This window comes from Empidonax traillii, unplaced genomic scaffold (genome assembly GCF_003031625.1).
Source record: "Empidonax traillii isolate 1590-97213 ecotype Southwest subspecies unplaced genomic scaffold, ASM303162v1 scaffold439:size492302, whole genome shotgun sequence".
Lineage (NCBI taxonomy): Eukaryota > Metazoa > Chordata > Aves > Passeriformes > Tyrannidae > Empidonax > Empidonax traillii.
The window spans coordinates 262895-269812 of record NW_020955632.1 but is presented as its reverse complement, the minus strand read 5'-3'; the positions used below and the strand labels follow the sequence as shown (position 1 = coordinate 269812).

Genomic DNA, 6918 nt, shown 5'->3' with positions numbered 1-6918 from the left:
GTCCAGCATTTCTCTGTACGCTTTTTGCTTTAGAGCTCAGCTACTGCCCCAGGAGGCAGAAGCACTGGAAGCTGAGTCTGCCAGATGTAGCCACTGCTTCTATTTGACTTCCCACCTGGGCTGGAGTGAGAACATAAACACTGCACTGGAAGGACTTTTGCAGGTGAGTACTGATGTGTCCCCAGCCTCTGAATCACTGCTGAGCTCAGTGGGACACTTACAGCATGGAAACTGTGCAGTCCTGGCTGACTGGCTGGTTGGGACCTATTAACTTCATCACTATCTCTGCTGGTTCTATCCTCATTCCACCCAATTGATGAGTTTTTAAGAGAAATATGGAAGTTAGCAGACAGTTATAATGTAATGACAGTGAATGGATGCAGAAGTTTTGAATGGGCACAGTGACATTCCCATGTATCACATGCTAAGGAGGAATGAGTGACTGCTACCAGTTCTTTACTTGAGCCTAGATCCTGGAGAATTGGTTTCATTTCCTGCTATATTCTGCTGAGAGCTCAAGAGAGTCTTTCTCCTTGATATCCTGTAGCACTTAAGACAACGGTCAACCCTAGCACAGCAAGGAAGGCAAGTGCTCTGTTTCAGGCAAGGATATGCAAACACCTATTTGCTTAATCCAAGAGAAGACTGGATTCATATGTCTAGTAGTGTATCAGAACACGGTACTGCAGGGACAGACAAGCAGCCAGGCAAGAAAAATTATCATGTATGTGTCACTGGAAAAGCAAAGTTTTGCAAAATGTGCATACCATGAGATGATTGGTAACATGTTTCTGTCTGCTGGATATTCTGCAAGGAGGGGGTTATTATTCCCTGGAGATTAACTGATTCTGCTTGGGGAGAGAAATTTACAGAGGCGATAGGACAGGTCAAGTGGAAGAGAGTGATGATTTATTTGAAAAAGCTTGGTGCCTCCACATGAAGGAAAGACAGCGTTCAGTTTGTGATATCAGTCCTTGAGTGGCTGCAATGTGAAAGGGACAGTGATATATGCGATATATATGAGCTTTGTACAAACAGACCACAGCTCCAGAGATGAAATGGAGCTGGGGGTAGGATTCTGGTCTGGACATCATTGCTACAGCTTCAGAACTATATCTCTAGAAGCAGAATAGTCCAACCTATAAGATGCCCCTCTTTGCAGAACACCCAGAGCCTGACTGTGTGGCCATAAAATGGAAAACTGGTAGAATGCAACTCCTCTTGGAGGAGGAACAACAGTACTTCCCACCTGGGCTAGCTTTAGAGTTCCCTATGGACTCTGAAGCTAAGTTTCCTTGGTTTCTGCTGTAGCAAATGGCCTTACACAATAGAGGATGCTTGTACACTCTTCAGAAAAACCATTAACAGATCCAGAAGCAAGGTCATTATCCCCAGAAAGGATGAAACCATCTTCACATAATTTGAAAGTTTTGCATTTTAAAGGTCCTGCAGACCTTTGAAATGCACTTTCTTTCCTGAGGTCCCTCAGGTATCCATAGTGGTCCTTCAGAGAAAGAGTGAGCCAAACAGCTTAAGTCAGTAATAGCTTCAAACACTCATTGAATCCTCCTCTGCACTCAGGGTATCAGACTTAAGAGCACTGGGTTACTATTCAGAATATATCTTTAATATCTCACAGGGGATGCAGATAAAAGGCATCATCAGAAGGATAAACTTCTCTTACACCAATCCTATATCTGAGAGCTTATCCTGTATCAGGAAACAGCTGCAATTTGCCTAACCCAGTTGTGCATCAGCAAAGAATTTGTTTAGAGGAAGGTGTTCCGAATGAGGTACCAACATCTGAAAGACACCAACGTGCAGCTATATCTTACTGTATTTACTGTCTTCTCAGAATGTATTGCTACATTTATCAGAATACATTGATTACCAGTTTATAAACATGTATAGTGTAGACCTGCCTGGTCAGTGAAGCATTTCATGTCTCGTAAGTTCTAACAGGATGTGTTGCCAACGGGTTGTGATTGCAAACAACTCAGTGTTAATAACCTAACAGGAAAGAAATGGGAGGAGAAGTGATGGCCTTACTTCCTCGCTTAGCGTCTGGGACACATGGTTGAAAAGAGTTTGAATCAGCAATTATCACACGGCAGAGACAATAAAGAATAACCAAAGAATAAGCAGAAACACATCTATGGTATTTACGGGATTAAATGGTTTATTTTTGTGCCTATGAAGGTATAGAAGACACAGCAGGGTAGAAATATAAAACTGGCAAACAAGCTTATTTCAGACCAGTGGGGAAGTTTCAACCTAGCAGCATGATGGAATGTGATGTGTTCATACCCTTAGATAGAGAATGAGAAATAGAATATTAACATATTATTACATATTTTATAGATGTATCAGCATAGCAAAAATTTGCAGAACAGAATTGATCCCTGTTGCAGATGTGCTTCAGTTCTAAGTCACAAGTAAAAGTAAAACCAGAAAAATAAGTGCATTAAGAAAATATGATCAAAATATTTAGGGGTATGCTTGTCTTGCAATTTTGTGCAAAGTCAGCAGTTATCTCCTGAAGGGGGAGAAATGGATACCTGTAGAGAAAACCTCTTACTAGTTATCAGCTAAATCTGTTGTTTTCTGTTCGAGTGCAGTATTGTTTGGTGGCATTTGAGTGAAACCTCAGAAATCCATCAATGTGCAAACACTACAAATGATGAACTTAGCATTGAAAGAGCAAATGAAAACATTATTTTCTCTCATTTATTTATTTGGTTTTGTTGTGAGGAAGCTGTAATTTAAAAAGAATTAATTTATAATCTGTCTGATCGTGTAGCAGGCATATTGAATTTAGATATCATTAGGTTAGAGTTTGCCCTGCTGAATTGGTAAATACAGTAATTCATAGACAATTAGGTGCTTGCTGATGTCTTTCAGATGCTGAGCACTGTGAAGTGTACTCCCTGTGCCATGCCTGTGCAAGCAGTTCCTGCCCTCCTCCCACTGCTGCCTATTCTTCCAGTCCTCAGATTTCATAGCCTCATTTCAGCAGTAAGTGAAGATTTGACATTGTTGGCAAATTTGCAACTGTCTGGTGGCTGAATTAAAATGATGCTGTGTGGTAGTCTGACTAAACCAAACTGGCAGAAAGCATAATCATATCTCAGACCATCTACAATTTCGCAGCTATTTAAGATTGTCTCTTCCCCATACATTTAGCAACTAAAACTTATTAAACTCTGAGTAAACAGCCTTGTTTGTTCTGTTCTCATGGAACCTCATAGTTATGGATTTGTCAGTATTCTAACCATTTAAGCTTGGTCTATGTCTTTTTTTTTGGCAGGGATCTAAAGTCCCTTGCATGTCTGTATCTGGTTTATCATCTGTGGCATCTGATCCTGGAGTGATTGTTTCTGTAGAGCACAATATGCCTCAGAGTCCACATGTCCTACAATCTGCCTGGCCTCTGAGGAAGATTATTTTTTGCTGATGAAAATCAAATGTATTCCACAAAACAATTATTACAGTGTTTAAATTCCTCATAGTAGTCAAGGAGGAAGAACCTGAGCGGTATTGTCTTTTCTGAACTAATAATGAGTTTTCAATAAATCCTCCACTATGTTCAGGAGGCATTGTATAATTAAAGCATTAGTAATAAAGATATGAAAGAATCTCTTCTTCTGGTTTTTTTTTTTTTTTTTCCCTTTTCCTGCCTACACCATCATGTTCCCTTGGCTATTCAAGAGCACAATGCCTCCTTACCTATTAGGAAAACACATGTTAAATGAATAGGCAAAACTCCAGCTTCACCACTGAAAGTAATGAAGTTTCCTAACATGAGCTCCATTGATACTCTCTACACTAATACCTGCCTTGTCACTTGCTATGTTCTAGGTTGGAGCTCTTCCATGGATTCTGAAAGGAGAAATAGTCTGAAATTTTCATTCCCTAGACAACTTAAAATTAGACAAGGGCTCCAGTCCTGAAAACTGGTAGGAGGAGGGAGTAATCTTGAATAATATCAATAATGTTTGGAAAATTACTCTTGAGTTACAGTACGAAGGGTTTACAGAAGCACATCATAAGATCTTGCACAAAATAGTTGGTTGTCAGTGCAAGCATTGTGATGTATCCCAAACAATGCCCCTTTCTAATGAAGAGGGCTGAAGTAAGGGACTTTTCTTTTGGAGTTTTGTTTGTGTTTTAGGATGCAATCATCTAGTCTCTGGCAATCAGACTGACCCTATCATACAAATCAACCATCAGATAACAAAAGGTTCTATTCATTGCCAGAGTTGGGGCAGTATCAAACCAGTAATTTCATCACTAGCTTGCAATCTAACTACTTTCAACTACTAATAAAAAGTCCAACCATGACTTTTGTTTTAAAATATGCTCACTTTAGAATAGGAGTAAAGTTCATACTTCAAAAAAAAAAAAAAAAAACACCCACACAAAAAACCCAAAACCAAACAAAACCAAAGAACAGTTGAATTCTTGTGTCAAAGCATAAGAACAACTTTGTTAGATCTGTCTAGCTCACTGATCTGTCTCTGACAGTGGCTACTAGTAGACTATGGCCGAGTGAGTGCTACAGTTTTATTATGTGGCACATGAAAAGATACTTCCTTTTATTTGTTCTAAACCAATTGATTAGTTCTAAACCAACTGATTACAAGTTGCCTTGTAATTTCACTGTGTTGTACCTTGTCCTTATGTTCCTATGTTATGGGAGACAGTGTTCACCCTCTCTGTGCTTTCCACAGTTCCTACATACTTCTCTCCAATTTCCCCATATTTTTTTTTCCATACTGAAGAATCTTTGTTAATTTAATTCCAAATCTCCATTTATACTTATTTTCTGATTTTAGTGTGTCCTTTTGGGGTAGCATTACAGTACCCTATTTCCATTTCACTTTTTACTGTTTTCATAATAGTTCTTGCTAATCTTTTTTCTGCTTTGATCACTTCTTAATATTGAAAATATTTTTTCAGAGAACTTTCCATAAGATCCACCTCCTTCATGCTCATTTGAAATTTAGTATTTAAAAGTTTGTAAGTTTGTCACCTTATGGTTTGTTCTCCTTCACAGTGATAGATATGAATTTGCTTTCATGAATGATAAATTTAATTTGCCCCTCTTATCATGCAGATATTCTATATCATAAGACCATTCTGCAACTTTTCCTTATCATTTCCAGTGCTGACTCTTGTAATTCATCTTGTACCATTTTGAGATTTTTTTCCTCACTATTTACCTCTTAATCAGATAATTTAAGAATATGTTAGTATCATATGTCTAAAGGCAGATATCTGAGGGATTCTGCTGGTGCCTTCCTTCTGTGAGAAAAATCTACCATTTGTTTTTAGTATTATTTGATTGTTTTTTGATCAGTTGTTTTTTGATCAGTTGTTAATCCATGAGAGGAATTTCCTTCTTCCTCTTTTGACACAGAACTCTTTTAAAAGAGCCTTTGTGACAGAATCTCTTCAAAAGCTTCTTGAAAATCTAAATTCATTGAGGAGATTAAATAATAATTCCTTAAGATAATTATAGTTCACAGTAATGGAAATAATTTGTAGTACTAGATTAGGGAATAGAATTCAGCCATGCTTACACTGCTGAAAAGTCCAGACTTGACACCTGCTAGTCTCTAATCTATCATGAAGAAAAGCTCAAGGAAGTAGCAGAAAGCTGTTTTTTCGGTAAGTCCAATCAGTGTTTTCAGTTGGTCACCTCTCTGTGGTTCAGTGGGCTAAGCAACCAGGTAGGTGATTGACATGGGAGGATAAAAAATGGGAACTATGTTTTTTAAAGTCATGATGCAGATGATTCAGTCTAGAGATTTATTGTAACTACCGATTTAGAGGACTGGCATATCACTGTAACCAGAGATAAATCTCAGTATGAATTTCACTGCAAACCTTCAGTAATATGTGAAGTCAGAATGTCATGTGATTATGAAGACAGAAGTAGTTCCTAAGATTGAATAGCTTCATGGAAGATTGAAAGGAAGATCTAAAGGGCTCAGCAAACTTATGGGAAGCTGGGCTAAATGAGATTCTGATGAATCTCTTCCAATTTTCTTTAACACCAGAGCTATGGTTTTTATATTTTATATTCTTGGCTCCACAAGATGTTTTGTTTACCCAACAGAGATATTTCTTCTCCTGCAGACCTCTTTTGGTCTCTTTTACTTCTCTTTAACCTTATAGGCTAGACATATTAGTGTACCTTGATAACAGTAATCCATTTGGGATTGCAGGAAAACCGAGAAGCAGAGATGTCACAAAATGTGAATATATATGGTCTTAACTGCAGGGAATAGTTATCAATTGTATCTTGGCTTCACTGTGTGAAGTCAAGGAAAATCTAAATTTAATCAAAGAGGCAGATGCAACTTTGCCAAACCTTCTAGTATTTTTCTTTGCCATTTTACTGGCTGATAGCCATTCCTAACTGGAAATAAGACAGAATTTAATCCCTGAGCAGTAGACAAAATTTGCTATGACCCATCTTTATTGTGGAAACTGAATTATCTTTGTCTAGGAAAAAATGCCAGAATATTGCACATGATGTCTGTCAAATATCAGCTGGTTATGAAAAGAAATTTTTATGCTTGGGTAAAAAATGCCAAACTTAAGGTTTAGATGGAGAATGGGAATTGGAGATTGATCTGTAAGAAATTACATCTTAGAAGTACAAAGCAGTTTTAAATATCCATAACTGGCATTTTCTTAAAGTCTGCTAAAATATACATAAATATATATAATATATATATATAAATAAAAAAAAGGAGAATTTCAAGGGACTGAAATTCATTATGATTTATAGAAGACAATATGTGGTAAAGCTGTGCTGCTTTTTAAGCTACCATTCAACAGGAAAGAAACATTAACAAGTCTAGATATTTATTCTTCTTTAACTATATATAAATGGCCAGTCTCTTCGCG

At 37.5% G+C, this 6918-nt stretch overlaps 1 protein-coding gene across 1 annotated transcript in view; it reads left to right on the top strand.

Annotated features, from left to right (window-relative positions):
• The first annotated feature begins 2930 nt into the window (after window positions 1-2930).
• LGSN (lengsin, lens protein with glutamine synthetase domain) overlaps window positions 2931-6918 on the top strand; it is a 54435-nt gene continuing 50447 nt past the window's right edge. The window contains exon 1 of the mRNA XM_027894710.1: window positions 2931-3015. The gene's annotated coding sequence lies outside the window, so the exon portion shown is untranslated. The remainder of the gene's footprint in view (window positions 3016-6918) is intronic.